Below are 17,263 nucleotides of genomic sequence, written 5' to 3'. Positions count from 1 at the left end.
CTTGATCATCAAGGCAAGTTCGAGATGTGACGTGATAATTAACGTTATAAAAAATCTTGATTACCAAGCAAGTCCAAGACTCGACATGATAATTAGTGTTATGAAAATAAGTATAAAAAAATGATTATCAAACGAGTCTGAGACTCAACATGTTAATTAAAGTTATAAAAAAAATATAAAAAGAAATGATTTTCAAATAAATCAAAGACTCAATATGATAATTAAAGTTATAAAAAAATTATTATTAAATGAATCCATAACTCAACATAATAATTAATAAAAAATGTTGAAAGATCTTAAACATCAAACAAGAACTATGAGATTCATAATAATAAAAAAAACAACAAAAGAGATCCGCTTTAAAAAAACACATGTAACAAATGCACATTTATAGAATTAATAAAGTCAAACATGGTAGTGATTATGCATATAGAGAAATCTCACAGGGGTTTATTTTCAAAAGTCATCAACTTCACTATTTATCCAACCAAAAGGGGCCTACATTTGAGAAAAAAAAAAGAGTTAAGCCTACATAATCTAATGTCAACACGTAAATGGAGAAAGATTTTGGCAATGAAGTAGTGTGGGTCCTACCGCTTTCATTAGCAAACATTTAAATAAGTGTATACAATAGCGCATGTATCCAACCAGATGCAATTGCTAAAAAAAACTTATAATAATATGATATCATGATAAAATCTAAATAAATGCTTTCACGGGAATGATTTTTGTGAACACGGTGCGCCAATCACAATAATATAACGTTATACTAAGGATTCATGTGCACATATTGTTATCTCCCACAGATTATAACAGCTCTCCACAAGCAATTCATGCAACTTAGTTTCTTGAATGCATAACATATCTACTCCCTCATTATTTATGATGTCTTTTAAGTATTTCTATTTACGCATGCCACCTGACCCTCATCACATGTAAATCTTACACCTAATTGTTTTGCTAACTCTTACTGTAAGCCCCATTTTTATTTTTTTTCTCAGTTTCATGTTTTGGGCCTGGCCCCTTCGTAGGCTCAAGACCAGCCCTACAGTAGGACCCCAATACCCCACTCAACATTCTCATTGTCTCTTGTTCCCTTTCAGAAATAGTCTAAGAAAACAGGAGTTCTGCTAGGGCACCCGACCTCCTCCCGTCTCCAAGCTAGCATAACCATCTTGTACCTCCTGGTAAGTCAAGATCCAGGGTTTTCATCCATTATTTTCACTTTTTTTCGCTGTTGAGCATGTTGGTCAAGTTAGGGTTAAGATTCCTAACGTCGTTTTGTTTGGATCTTCATGTTTCAGCTCTACTCGAGTTCCTGGAACTGTAATACCCCCTTAGTTAGGGTCTGCTTGCTTTTAGTACTCAAACAGAGGTAAGGGAAGCTAGTTTTTGCCTCTTTTTACCATTTAAAAATATTTTCTCCTGTTGTTCTTGGGTTGTTGAATACTTTTGGAATGATGAATGAGGTTTTTGGTGATATGAGATTGTCTTGGTTGCTTTTGGATATGTTCATTTTTGTGTGTTCCTGCTGCATGCGTGAAACAGTGGTGAGTGCTGTCAATCTCGCCTAAGCGAGCTCGTCTCGCCTAGGCGAGAGTGTCTGAGACTCGCCCAGGTTCTACTCGAGCAACTCGCCCAGACGGAGGATTCTTGCTTTGAGCGACCTACTGTCTCGCTCAGGAGAGAGTGACTCGCCTAAGCGAGTTCTCGAAGAAGAACCTGATGTGCTCTGCTCGCGTCCTCGTCCAGGCGAAGGATTTGATTTTGGGCGAAGGGTGATCTCGCCCAGGCGAGCTGGTCTCGCCCAAGCGAGATGCTCGCAGAGTGCCACTGTTCCAAGCCTCGCCTAGGCGAGAAGGCCTAGCTTAAGCGAGACAGTCGTTGTAGCTTAGGCGAGGGCTTCTAGCCCAGGTGAGAATAATGCAGATTTATGTTTTTGGAGTCCTGTTAATCTTGGGTGTGGCTATTTATCTCGAACATGCAAGATTATGGTGTGTTTGCATGAGTTGTATGAGTTATATGCACTAAAATCTGTATGATAGCATGAGTAATGTATGAAGTTGTGTTTGGATGGTTGATAATGAGCATGAGAAATTAATGTTGAGGTAACAAGTGGTGGTTATGTGATATGAAACATGAGATTGGTGTGAAATAGGCATAATTCCATGAGTCTCGTGGAGAGACTTTATGGTGGCGTGTAGTGTATATATTAAGATAAGGATTCAAGTAAGGATCGCATCCCGAAACTCTAAAGGATTAGTGAGTCTCAAGTAGAGCAAACTGACCCAAGTGGTGAGAGTAGCGGGAGGCCCTAGTCTATGGTAGGATAATGGCCTTAGACGCTTAAAGGCTAACCTTGTGTGTGGTAGGGTGAAACCCATTGGCAATGGCTCTGCAGAGCAGTAGAGGCCACCACAAGTGCAAGCGTCCAGTGAATCCGATCTTAGTATATTTATCCGGATAATTGAGTCATAGTGTCCTGCTTGTTTGCTATAACATGATGTTCTGTGCCTGTTGTGTTGCATGTTAAGGAATGTTTTAGTACTTGTTCGTTGTATCATGATAAGATTAAATTACACTAGCTTACCCTTGCATTTTTGTTTATGTTCCTGTTGTGTTTTCTTTTTTGCGATGATCACCTTTGGTGGGAGCAGATGGAGGAAATTCTGGGAGTAGGCCCGGTGGTAGCAGTGGTGCAGCTTAGGGGGATCTATCTGTGTGACTCTTAGGATCAGTCTATGGCCCTAAGTGCCTTTCTGTAATTTCATGCTTTAGAGGAGCATCGCCTTTTGTAAAACTGTTAACTTTCTCTTAGTTTGTTTATGGCATAGTGGTATGCCTAAATTTGTTTTCACAGTATACTTCTGGATGACTGTAACAATTACCTTTTCTACGTTTATGTTCATCTGAGTGCTTCTTGTTACTATAATTTTGTGATGCTTTATTTAATAGTTTAATCTATTAAGAGTGGGATGTCACAATGGACGTTGGTTTATAAAGGGATTGGGGTTCTATTTCTGGCCATAAGGTTCGTTTCATAGTAACCCATCAAGAACGTGAGAAGAGAAAGAAAGGCAAAGAGATAAATTGGGAAACGGTGATTGAAGAGCACACAAGATTACAAAGTTGAAGAATGCATATTCACAGGATCTCCCATGGATGAAGGTTAGTGCTCTATTATGTTTTATCGTGTGAGAATTATAAATCTTAAAGATCCTTAATTAGTTTTACAGTATATACTTGTACCCATATCCATACCAGTTTTCTTACTGTTTTAATATTAATTAATTTTTATAAAATAATAAAAAATTATGCCAAAGGAAACATAATATTATTAAATATTCAATATTAAGCAGATGGTTGTTTCTCCAATATCAAATATTTATAAAGAAATTATGTTATAATTGTATATATTTCAAATTAGAAAACCAAATACAATTTTATGAGAACCAAAATTTCTGTTAAATTTGCAAACATTAATGAATTGTAGTTGATAAAATTTAATTTTTTTAAAAAAATATAAAAGGAAAAAAAAATATTCATATTAAAATATATGTTAAATGTATCTTTACTTCAATTTTAATTTTTAAATTTAAATGAATCTCTTTTTTATATACTAATAAAAGTTATAATAAATCACTTGACCCAAATATTGCAAAGAACAAATATTAAACTAATAATAATAAAGTTTTAATATAGATATTGTATCTTTTGAACTTCGATATATGTTCGGGGTGGTAAAAGAAAATTCATGAAAATTACATTAAAATTTTATATTATAGTAAATAAAATTTATTTATACAATTATAGTGATAAAATCAAAGTATGATAATGAGTTAAAAAATAAAAGATAATTATATAAAATATATAAAAATAGTATTTTACATTATGAAAATAAAAATATTAAAAAATTATCAAATGTGTGTCTTAGAAACGATTTGAGAGACCATGGAATGAAATCACATGAAGGAAAATAACTATATAATCAAGGGTATGATAAAATGAAGAATACTTTAGAGATCTAAGAAAACTTTTTAAATATCAACATAATCAATGGTTTAGAAATAACAAAAATTGTTTTAGCGAAACAAAATAGTTCTTCAAATGAAATAATAATAGAGTAAAAAAGATAAATTTTTTATATTACGTAGTATTTTGACAGGTATGAGGACGGGGACAAGACAAATATGTACATCCCCATATCTATACTTGTACCCAATCAATGTCGGGATTCCCCGTCAAAACGAGTATGCGTTCGGACAATACCTACGAGGCGAGTTTATTTGTCATCCCTACTTAGGTCACAAGCTATTATATTTATTTCGTAAATCAATTAACTGCACTATATTTGATATCAATTTTATTTATTATACTTAAAACTGAAATTATTATTACATCATTTAGATTTACTACTTACTACTTCATTACTTTAATAACAACATTTACAACAATATAACGTAATTTTCATGATATTTCATTTCATAATATTTGACTACTTAATATACAAAATAAAAAACTAGGGTCGATTTGTAAATACCAATTAGGTATGGGTTGGGAACACGGGTCACGTACGGAAGATAGGGGCAATTCAGATAAGAAGATACGTTGTGATTGGGGATGGGGTGATTGAGCAGCGATGGATCTTCGACTAATATTTTAGTTGAATGATTTTGTTGGTTCATATTTTTATTTAAAATGTTAAATTGGTCTTTCAATTTTTTTTAACTTTAATTTTGTTCTAATTTTTTTAAAATTGATATAATTTGGTTATTTTTTTTAATTAAGAATATTGTAAGATCCACTTTAATTCTGCCCCAATGTTTAAGAACCTACCCTAATCAGTTAGGCATAAGGCTGGCCCATAGGGTGCCTAAAACCCCTAAACTAGCCCTAACACTCTCATTCTACCAACTTTTCAGAAAACTCTTCCCCTCCTCCCTCTTAGAACTACAGCAACAAGCTCTGCTAGGGTTTGGCCTCTACTCCTTGTCAAGCTAGCTCAAACCCATTTTTCTTCCACGTAAGTTGCTTCTCAACCCGTACCCTCTCTTCTCTAAGCTCTATTTTCGTGGTTCCAACAGAGGTTCATTTTGATAACCTCGTATTCAATATGTGCCTGTGTTTCTAGCTCTTGAATCTGCTCCTAGAGCTGTAGTGCTCATTGGCTTAGGTGTCAGAGTCTTTGGCTAGCATTTTCCAAGTAAGGGAAGCTAGAGTTTTACCATTTTCAAGTTATTTCTGCCTGTTTGGTTGGTTTTATGCTTTGGATACTTGGTATATGTTGTTGGTTGCGTAAAAACATGTTGCTTGTACTGCTGTGATGATTGGAAGTTAGTTTTGCATGAGTGAGAGGAGTGAGTTCTGTTGAACTCGCTTAGACAAGCTGGGTGGTCGCCCAAAATGAAAGTTCTTGCTTAAGTGAGGAGCTCTCACCTGAGCGAGAACAACAGCAACTCACCCCCTCTCTATTTTTGAGGGCTCACCTAAGCGAAGGCCACTTGCCTGAGCAAGAGTAGTCTCGCCTAAGCGAGATGGGATAGCTTGAGCGAGACCTCGACGTGCCCTCTGTATGTAGTCTCGCCCAGGCAAGGACTAGTGGCTTGAGCAAGGGGTTCCTCTCGCCTAAGCGAGAGCCCTTTTGCCTAAGCGAGAACTAGGCAGGGACGTGCTCTAGTGCTATTTCTTCTTTGTTTTTGGTGGATGGTCACATGTTTGATTGGATTACTCTGTTAAAGCATGAATTGGGTGAATATGCATGTATAAAATGTTTGATGGGCTGGAATTAATGAGTTTGGTATGATTTTTCGTATGGAACATGATTGGATGGTTGGTTATACATATTAACATGAGATTTTGTATGCATGATAAATTTATGTTTTGGTTGGTGAGACATGGCTATGGTATGGTTATGGCGTAATTCCATGAATCTCTTGGTGAGATCTCATGGTGGTGCCTCATGGTTAGGACATAATTCCATGACCCTCTTGGTGAGAGCTCATGGTGTGGTGCCTCAGGTAATGGACGTAATTCAACGAACCACTTAGTAAGGTTTTGTGGTGGTGCCTCAATATATAATTAAGTAAGGATTCAAGTAAGGATTGCATCCTGAAACTCTAAAGAGTCAGTTAGTGTCATGTAGAGCGTACTGACTCGAGTGGTGAGAGTAGCAGGAGGCCCTAGTCTTTGGCAGCATAATGGTCTTAGATGTTTGAAGGCTAACCTTGTGTGTGGTAGGGTGAAACCCATTGGTAATGGCTCTGTAGAGTAGTAGAGGCCACCACAAGTGCAAGCATCCAGTGAATCCGACTGATTATATGTATCCGGATAATTGAGTATTAGAGTCTTTCTTGGTTGATATCACATGCTTGGTTGATTCATGTATTCTTGACTTTTAAATTGTATGTTCAATTGTATGATAAAAACCTTTTTACTTTAGCTTACCCTTTCTGGTTGCTTGTGTGTTCTGTGTGTGGTTTTCTCCTTTTGCAATGATCATCAATTTTATTGATGTGAACAGATATGGGAAGCCCTAGTAATCGTAGTGATAATGGAGATGCTGCAGCTTGATGATCATGGATTGGTATTAGGCTCACTATTGGGCTTACGTTTGAAGAAGTTTTATTTATTTTTGTAATCCCCTACTTATAGGCAAGTCTTTTAGGCTACTGTTGAACTTTTATGATTTGTTCTAGGCAATGTAGTGCCTGTGTTCCCAATGTTGGTATGATTGGATAATTTAAACCTCCATACCTTAAACTTTGTACTCTTTGGATATTATTAAGTATATGACGTTTTATTTAGTTAGATTTATCTATTTAATGAGACGTTACATTATTAAAATTGAAATTAAGATTATGTTAATTACACTAACAAAGCAAATAATTATTTATTCACAATTTTAATTTTGATGAAAAAACATTGATCTATTTTAAGAAATTTAATAAAAAATAAATAAATTGTATCAATTTTGAAGGAAAATAGAAAAAAATAGTAATCAAGTCCAAAATATTTTTTATATAAACAAATAAAATTATTGTATTTAATTTTTTTAATGATAATAAAAAATATTAAATTATTATTATTATTATTATCATTCTTATAATTATAAAATTAAATATAAATATTTTTTATCATTTTACTGTAATTAATTTTTATTTATTATGATTATGTTAAATAACTAGTTAAATTAAACAAATGATCACTTAAAAAATTAATAAAATAATTATTTAACTTTTAAAAAACTTATTTAAAAGATAAATTTGGAAAACAAATATAGACAAACAAGAGAAATTTTTCTTTATATATATATATATATATATATATATATATATATATATATATATAGATATGTAAAAAAAATTAAAAATATAAATATATTAAATATATTAAATTTAAAAAAAATATTTGAAATCATATATAAAATTCTATGAATATAAAAAAAAATTGGGGGCCCTATCAATATAAAGGTCTATCATCAGGATGTCTACAATAAAACCAAAATTGTAAAGGTGCATCATTGATGAATCACACGACTCTCATCATGGAGGTCATAATGGACTCTTTGGAATTCCAGGAGAAGAGGAAATTATGGATCGAAGAATCTAACAAGACAAAGCATCTTCTCCAAATATAACTCTAAGGATGGTTCTATGGCAACAAAGAGGAAGAAGCTACGGTGTTCTAGCTATCTGTAACTCTGTAACTCTTTATCTGATGAAAATATACAAAAATTGTAATTTGCTATTTTGGTTAAATAAATGTAACATAGGTGGCGCTAAATCTATTAAGCTGTAAGTATGACATCCCATTCTTAATAGATTAAACTATTAAATAAAGCATCACAAAATTATAGTAACGAGAAGCACTCAGATGAACATAAACGTAGAAAAGGTCACTGTTACAGTCATTCAGAAGTATAATGTGAAAACAAATTTAGGCATACCACTATGCCATAAACAAACTAAGAGAAAGTTAACAGTTTTACAAAAGGCGATGCTCCTCTAAAGCGTGAAATTACAGAAAGGCACTTAGGGCCATAGACTGATCTTGAGAGTCACACAGACAGATCCCCTAAGCTGCACCATTGCTACTACCGGGCCTACTCCCAGAATTTCCTCCATCTGCTCCCACCAAAGGTGATCATCGCAAAAGAGAAAACACAACAGGAACATAAAAAGAAATGCAAGGGTAAGCTAGTGTAATTTAATCTTATCATGATACAACGGACAAGTACTTAAACATTCCTTAACATGCAACACAACAGGCACATAACATCATGTTATAGCAAACAAGCAGGACACTATGACTCAATTATCCGGATAAATATACTAAGATCGGATTCATTGGACGCTTGCACTTGTGGTGGCCTCTACTACTCTGCACAGCCATTGCCAATGGGTTTCACCCTACCACACACAAGGTTAGCCTTTAAGCGTCTAAGGCCATTATCCTGCCATAGACTAGGGCCTCCCGCTACTCTCACCACTTGGGTCAGTTTGCTCTACTTGAGACTCACTAATCCTTTAGAGTTTCGGGATGCGATCCTTACTTGAATCCTTATCTTAATATATACACTACACGCCACCATAAAGTCTCCCCACGAGACTCATGGAATTACGCCTATTTCACACCAATCTCATGTTTCATATCACATAACCACCACTTGTTACCTCAACATTAATTTCTCATGCTCATTATCAACCATCCAAACACAACTTCATACATTACTCATGCTATCATACAAATTTTAGTGCATATAACTCATACAACTCATGCAAACACACCATAATCTTGCATGTTCGAGATAAATAGCCACACCCAAGATTAACAGGACTCCAAAAACATAAATTTGCACTATTCTCGCCTGGGCTAGAAGCCCTCGCCTAAGCTACAACGACTGTCTCGCTTAAGCTAGGCCTTCTCGCCTAGGCGAGGCCTGGAACAGTGGCACTCTGCGAGCATCTCGCTTGGGCGAGACCAGCTCGCCTGGGTGAGATCACCCTTCGCCCAAAATCAAATCCTTCGCCTGGACGAGGACGCGAGCAGAGCACATCAGGTTCTTCTTCGAGAACTCGCTTAGGCGAGTCACTCTCGCCTGAGCGAGACAGTAGGTCGCTCAAAGCAAGAATCCTCCGCCTGGGCGAGTTGCTCGAGTAGAACCTGGGCGAGTCTCAGACACTCTCGCCTAGGCGAGACGAGCTCGCTTAGGCAAGATTGACAGCACTCACCACTGTTTCACGCATGCAGCAGGAACACACACAAATGAACATATCCAAAAGCAACCAAGACAATCTCATATCACCAAAAACCTCATTCATCATTCCAAAAGTATTCAACAACCCAAGAACAACAGGAGAAAATATTTTTAAATGGTAAAAAGAGGCAAAAACTAGCTTCCCTTACCTCTGTTTGAGTACTAAAAGCCAGAAGACCCTAACTAAGGGGGTATTACAGTTCCAGGAACTCAAGTAGAGCTGAAACATGAAGATCCAAACAAAACGACGTTAGGAATCTTAACCCTAACTTGACTAACATGCTCAACGGCGAAAAAAGGTGAAAATAATGGACGAAAACCCTAGAGCTTGACTTACCAGGAGGTACAAGATGGGTATGCTAGCTTGGAGACGGGAGGAGGTCGGGTGCCCTAGCAGAGCTCCTGTTTTCTTAGACTGTTTCTGAAAGGGAACAAGAGACAATGAGAATGCTGAGTGGGGTATTGGGATCCTACTGTAGGGCTGGCCTTGGGCCTACGAAAGAGCCAGGCCCAACACATGAAACTGAGAAAAAAAAAATGGGGCTTACATCCATCAAGTTGGTTTTTATTTTATTTTATCTTTATTTTATTTTATTTTATTATCACTTCCTATAATAATAACCAATAAGTCTTTAAATTTTATTAAATCACAATTAGGCCCATCATAATATTTCAAATGAGTCACTAATAGAATTAATTCGTCAATTAGTTCTAACATTCTCCCACTTGACTCATATGATGTCATAACATTATGTGATTTAATACATAAACATAATGCGCATTAAAAGACCTTGCATGAAATCGCTCCTCCGGCTAAAAGATACACATAACCAAATGTAGACTTTCTTGTATCCATACAGCCGGCAAAGTCTGAATCTGTATAACCTATCACCTCAAGGTGATCAAATTTTCTATAAGTAAGCATGTGATTCTTTGTTCCTTGTAGGTATTTTAAAACTTTCTTTGTAGCTTTCCAATGCTCCAGTCCTGGATTACTTTGGTATCTACCAAACATACCAACTGCAAAGCTAATATCTGGCCTCGTACATGTTTGAGCATACATCAAACTCCCAACAACAGATGCATAAGGGATATTTTCCATTTGTTTCCGTTCCAAATCATTCTTTGGACATTGCATGCGACTAAACTTGTCTCCTTTCTGTATTGGAACGGGAGATGATGAACATTTATCCATTATGAATCTCTCTAAAACTTTATTAATATATGCATTCTGAGACAAACCTAACAGCCCTTGTGATATGTCACGGAATATTTCTATTCCTATCACATAGTATGTCTCACCCATATCTTTCATTTCAAAGTTATTAGAGAGAAACCTCTTAGTCTCACTTAATAGACCAAGATCATTAGTCGCAACCAAGATATCATCACCATATAGAATCAGAAATATAAACTTACTCTTACTAACCTTCAAATATATACATCGATCAACAATGTTTTCCTTAAATCCAAAGGACACAATAATATCATTGAACTTAAGATACCATTGTCGAGAAGCTTGCTTAAGTCCATATATCGATCTCTTAAGTTTACACACCATGTGCTCCTTTTCTTCTTCAGCGAACCCCACCGGTTGGTCCATATAGACATCCTCTTCTAAATCCTCATTCAGAAAAGCAGTTTTAACATCCATTTGATGCAACTCAAGATCATAATGAGCTACTAATGCCATAATAATTCCAAAAGAATCTTTCTTAGAAACAGGCAAAAATGTTTCCTTATAGTCAATGTCATCTTTCCGAGTAAAACCTTTGGCAATAAGACGGGCCTTGTAACGTTCAATATTGCCTTGAGAGTCGCGCTTAGTCTTAAAGACCTATTTACACCTAACTCTCTTGCATCCTTCTGGCAATTCTGCAAGGTTCCATACGTCATTATGTGCCATTGATTTAAGCTCATCTTTCATGGCATCTAACCACTTATCAGAATTATCACCATTAATGGCTTCTGAAAAAGAAGTTGGATCATTATCAATACTTAAGTCATTTTCTGACTCTTGTAGATAAACCACATAGTCATTCGAAATAGCAGACTTTCTATCTCTGTGAGATCTTCTTAATACTATTTCTTGTGGTTGTTCTACTATTGGTTCATTGTTAACCTCGGGATCATTAATTTGTTGGTCTTCTTTATTGTTGTGAGTTTCTACAACATGTGAAACAACAACTCTTGATAAAGAAGTACTAGGTATAGGAACTTGTACTCTAACTTCCTTAATCTCCACATTTCGTGAAGCTTCACTCCCATTGGTTTCACCATTCTCAATAAACCGAGCATTTCCAGTTTCAACGATTCTTGTACTATGGGTAGGATAGTAAAACATATACCCTTTTGATTTTTCTGGATAACCAATGAAAAATTCACTAATTGTTCTTTCATCCAGTTTCTTTTCTTGCGAATTGTATATTATTACTTCTGTCTGACAACCCAAACATGTAGGTGTCTCAAACTGGGTTTCCTACTCGTCCACAACTCAAAAGGAGTCTTTTGAACAGCTTTACTAGGAACCCTGTTCAAAAAATACATGGCAGTCTTTAAAGCATACATCTACAATGATACAGGTAAATGAATTACTTAACATACAATCCTAACCATATCCATTAAGGTTCGATTACGCCTTTCTGATACACCATTTTGTTGTGGTGTGCCTGGCATTGTGTATTGAGCACATATACCACGTTTCTCAAGGAACTTAGCGAATGGACCAGGGTGTTGTCCACTTTCATCATATCTTCCATAATACTCACCACCTCTATCAGACCTTACGATTTTCACCTTTTTGTCTAATTGCCTTTCCACTTCATTTATATAAACTTCCAAGGCATTTACTAACTCAAAATTCTCATGTAGTAGATAAACATGTCCATAACGCGAAAAATCATCAATAAAGGTGATGAAGTACTTCTCTTTATTGAAAGAATTTACATCAAACAGACCATATATATCAGTGTGTATGATTTCAAGAAGCTGAGTGCTTCTCGTGGCTCCTTTCTTTGTGTGTTTAGTTTGTTTGCCTTTAATACAATCCACACACACATTCAGATCAGTAAAATCTAAATCCAGAAGGATTTCATTCTTTACTAATCTTTGCATTCTTTCTTTGGAAATATGTCCCAAACGTTTATGCCACAAGTAAGCAAATCGTTCATCCACTAAACTACGTTTAGTGCCAACATTGTGATGCAAAGTCATAAGAGTTTCAGCATATAAATTATCCAAATTCAATTTATATAAACCATCACAAAATGTACCAGATCCAATCATAAAAGTACGCTTAAACAAACTAAAACAACCATTCCCAAACTTAAAAGAATATCCAGTAATATCAAGCTTAGACAAAGAAATTAAATTCTTAGTGATACTAGGTACATAAAACGTATCCATAAGGTCTAAGTGATATCCAGTGTCGAGGATTAGACGATAAGTCCCGACCGCTTCCACTAGAAATTTCTCTTTATTGCCCATAAAGACAAACTTCTCATTTGGGTTTATAGTTTGGGTTGTAAGAAATCCTTGCATCACATTAGAAACATGAGTCGTACATCCAGAATCAATCCACCACGTATTATGGGAAAATTCAGTTAAGTTTAATTCAAAACATATGTAAGCGTTATGCTCACCTTTCTTTTCAAACCAAGCTCTACGCTTTATGCAGTCCTTTTAGAAATGTCCAGACTTCCCGCAGAAATGACATTTGTCATTTTTCTTCTGAATTTTGGTTGAGGACTCGTCAATCTTCAGTGGTCCTTTACCCTTTCCATGTTTCTTAGCAACTTTCTTTCCAACAGCTCCTTAATTCTTCACATACTGAATATAGTGGCTTCCTAAGTTCTTCAGTCGGGTCTCCTCCTGAACTAGCATACCATGCAATTCATGCACATTCCACTTGTCTTTCATGGTGTTGTAGTTCATCTGGAACGGACCATACTCAAACGGTAATGAGTTCAGAATGAACTGCACGAGAAAACCTTCATCCATTGCCATTCCTAGAGTCTTAAGTCTTGTTGCGATATTTGTCATCTCGATCACATGCTCATGCATGGTACGTGAATCGTCAAACTTCATGGTAGTCAACGTACTCATCAGTGCCCCAGCGAGAGACTTATCAACAGTTTGGGAGCGCTATTCCACAAATTTCATAAATTCTTTTGCGTCTTCAGTTTTGGGAAGAGCTGACTTTATATTGCTTGATATGCTCATTCTCATAAACATTAAGTTAAGTCTGTTTGATCTTGCCCAAGCTTTGTAATGGACTTTTTCTTCGTTGCCACTAGCATCCGTGATAGAAGCCGACTTTTCAACTTGAAAAGCTAGATCAAGATCCAACACACCTAATTGAAATTGGACTTGCTCACTCCAATCAGGGAAATTCAACCCATTAAAAACTAGAACAGACGAAGCATGCGAGTGTAAAGATACCGGAACAAAGACTGCAATTAACACATGCCTAACATTAATGGTTTGAGTCATAAAACTAAACGTAAAAAAAGATTCAGATATAAACAATCATTCTATGCATACTAATGTTCTCCTTTGGGAGATCCAATAATACACAAACATAAGCATAATGATGTTAATCATATTATAACATTATTGATAATTAAAATATGCATAAACTAGAATCACCTACTACCTTTGGGTATATAAATAAAACTAGTAACGCATACAAAATTATCTACAATCATGTTCATTATGAGAATAATTAATCAACCTTTGAGCGATCCTTAAATGCCTTATAAGTAATGAATTTCAATTAACGCATAAATTAATTATTTATAATTTAGCATCCATACTATTGCTAATTGGAATAAAAACATTAATAATTTGAAATAACAAAACTTTACAATTTTGGCCACTTTGGTGACTAACAAAATTTATCATAATTGATTTTAAATAAAAAAAAAAATACACATTTAATTACTATAAACTTTATATAGCATCTCATTAATTTTAATTTAACAATAACAAACATAAATATTATTGCAAATTAAAATAAAATTATTAATTATTTATCTAAATATTTAATATTAATTTTATTGGCAACGTAAACCAATAAAAACATTACACTTTAATCTTAATAAATAAATTAACATAATTTAACAAAATCCACTAATTCGATTTCAATTGGAATTGAAATGAAATAATCGCACGATGCAAATCATATGGTGCAGACAATGCAAAAACTTTCTAATTTACTGTGAAAAGAATCTTATGGCCAGAGACAGAACCCCAATCCCTTTATAAACCAACGTCCATCAAGTTGGTTTTTATTTTATTTTATTTTATCTTATCTTTATTTTATTTTATTTTATTATCACTTCACATAATAATAACCAATAAGTCTTTAAATTTTATTAAATCACAATTGGGCCCATCATAATATTTCAAATTTGTCACTAATAGAATTAATTCGTCAATTAATTCTAACATATACCCATTACCCTGTGGGGATGAGACAAAAGTTTGATACCTGTTGGGTCGGGCATGGGGATGATGATGAATTTTTTTAATGGGAATGGGTATGAGATAACGAAACCGTTTATGTCCCGTCTTGTTGCCATCCCTAGACTCCAACGTGTACGCACTTTTTGTTTTGTTTTTTGTTTTATTTCAAATCTTTGTAGAATAATAATATAATTTGTTATTATATTTATTTAAACATTAAAAATAATAATAATAATATTAATATACGTTTTATAAATTTTAAAAGATTAAAAATCTATTTAGCAAAAGTATTTAGTAAACAACATTTTTATAATTAAAAAAAAGCTTATATTAATAACACCACTATGAATAGTAATAATAATAATAAAAATAATAGTGATACCAATAATACAAACTAATGATAATAATAATAATGTTTATGCTATAAATATTAATATCAATGTTAATACTAAGGTTAATTTTAACGATAATTATAATCTATAATTATATATAAAGATATATATCAGCAACAAAACAAATAAAAATGCAACTAATTGAAATATGATCTTGTAGTAAATAAAATTAAGATGTGTGTCTAACTATAATAATAATAATAATAATGATAATAATAATAATAATAATAATACCATTATATTAATATCTCGTAATGTTAATAATAACAATACAATAACTAAATATATAAAAAGATACACTTTTTTGTGTTCTTTTTTTTATTTTACAATTTTATCCTGTTAATTATAATTTATTAAATTTAAATAATTATTCATAATAAAAAATTAGTTGTCAGTTTTATCATTTTACTAATATAGAGATAAAATGAACAATAAAACAAATAAAATGTGCAAGTAATTAAGATGTGATCTCGTAATAAATAAAAGTAAAATGTGTGTCTAACAATAATAATACTGTAATAATGATAATATCACTATAATAATATCGCGTAGTGATAATAATAATAATAATAATAATAATAATAATAATAATAATAATAATCTATAACAATACATGTCCACATCTCATAATATCAATTCTACCCTTTACAATATAATTATTTATTAAATTTTAAAATTAATGGTTATTTTTATCTATTTTCTATAAAATTGTTTATCTTTTTTCTTTTTCTTTATTCATCACCAATTAATTTTCTATTCATTTCAATTTATTTTTAACATTTTACTTCATTTTTAATAAATATAAATTTATTTTATATATTAACTTAATAACATTACACTATTATCATATGCTAAGATACTATCATTCATATTTAAAAAATAAAAAATGCGTATACACAGACGCGATAACGCCTGTGTGTAAGCAAGTAGTAGTAGTAGTAGTAATAATAATAATAATAATAATAATAATAATAATAATAATAATAATACAACTACATATATAAAGAGATAAACATTTTTGGTATCCTCTTTTGTTTTTTCAATTTTACCCTATTAATTATTATATTTTAAATTGAAATAATTATTTATAATAAAAAAATATTTTTTAGTTTTATTATTTTACTAATTTTTGTAACTATTTTTTTTGAATTGAAATAATTGTTTAGATGTAAAGATAAACGAACAACAAAACAAATAAAAATGACAAGTAATTGAAACATGATTCTTACTTAATAAGTAAAAATAAAATATGTATCTAACCATAATAATAAAAACAACAGTAATAGTAAATATTATAATAATTATAGTTCTTATGATAATAAAAATAATTATATTTATAATAATAATAATAACAATTACGAACAACAAAAATAGTATAATATAATATTTTTGAAATGTCAATTTTTATTTTTATTATTATGGTGGTTAATAATATAATAATAATAATTATTATGGTGGTTAATAATATAATATTTTTGAAATGTCATTTTTTAAGTTAAATATGATAATAATTATAATAATAATACAATAATTACAGTTATTTGTTATAATTCTTATTAATGATAATAATAATAACTATTATTATTAATAATATTGATAATTGATAATAATAATAATAATAATATTAAAATAAAATAGTTATAATATATAATAATAATAATAATAATAATAATAACAATTATATTTATAATAATAATAATAATAATAATTATAGATAATAAAAATAATATTAATAATAATTATGGGGTTAATAATATAGTATTTTTGAAATGTCAATTTTTTAAATTAGATAGGATAACTATAATAATAAGAATATAATAATTATAGTTCTTATTAACTAGTAATAATTATTTTTATTAATAATAATAATAATATTTCTAATACTTCTTTACTCATATCAATAATATATAATAAAAGATATAATATATTACATATTAATATTAATAATAACGGTACTAACTTTATTCCTAATAATATTAATGATATATAATAATAACATATAACAATAATAATTATTATTATTATCATTACAATACTAACTATGGTTATAATTTTATTATTGTCACTACAAATAATATTTATAAAATTTTTAATACTAATACTTATAAAAATATTACAAATAATAATATTATTTATAATTAATATTATA

Source organism: Vigna unguiculata, chromosome 4 (assembly GCF_037176805.1).
Source record: "Vigna unguiculata cultivar grain cowpea cultivar isolate G323 ecotype 2 chromosome 4, ASM3717680v1, whole genome shotgun sequence".
NCBI classification, from domain to species: Eukaryota; Viridiplantae; Streptophyta; class Magnoliopsida; order Fabales; family Fabaceae; genus Vigna; species Vigna unguiculata.
The sequence above is the reverse complement of the archived record's forward strand: the minus strand, read 5'-3'. Positions refer to the sequence as shown.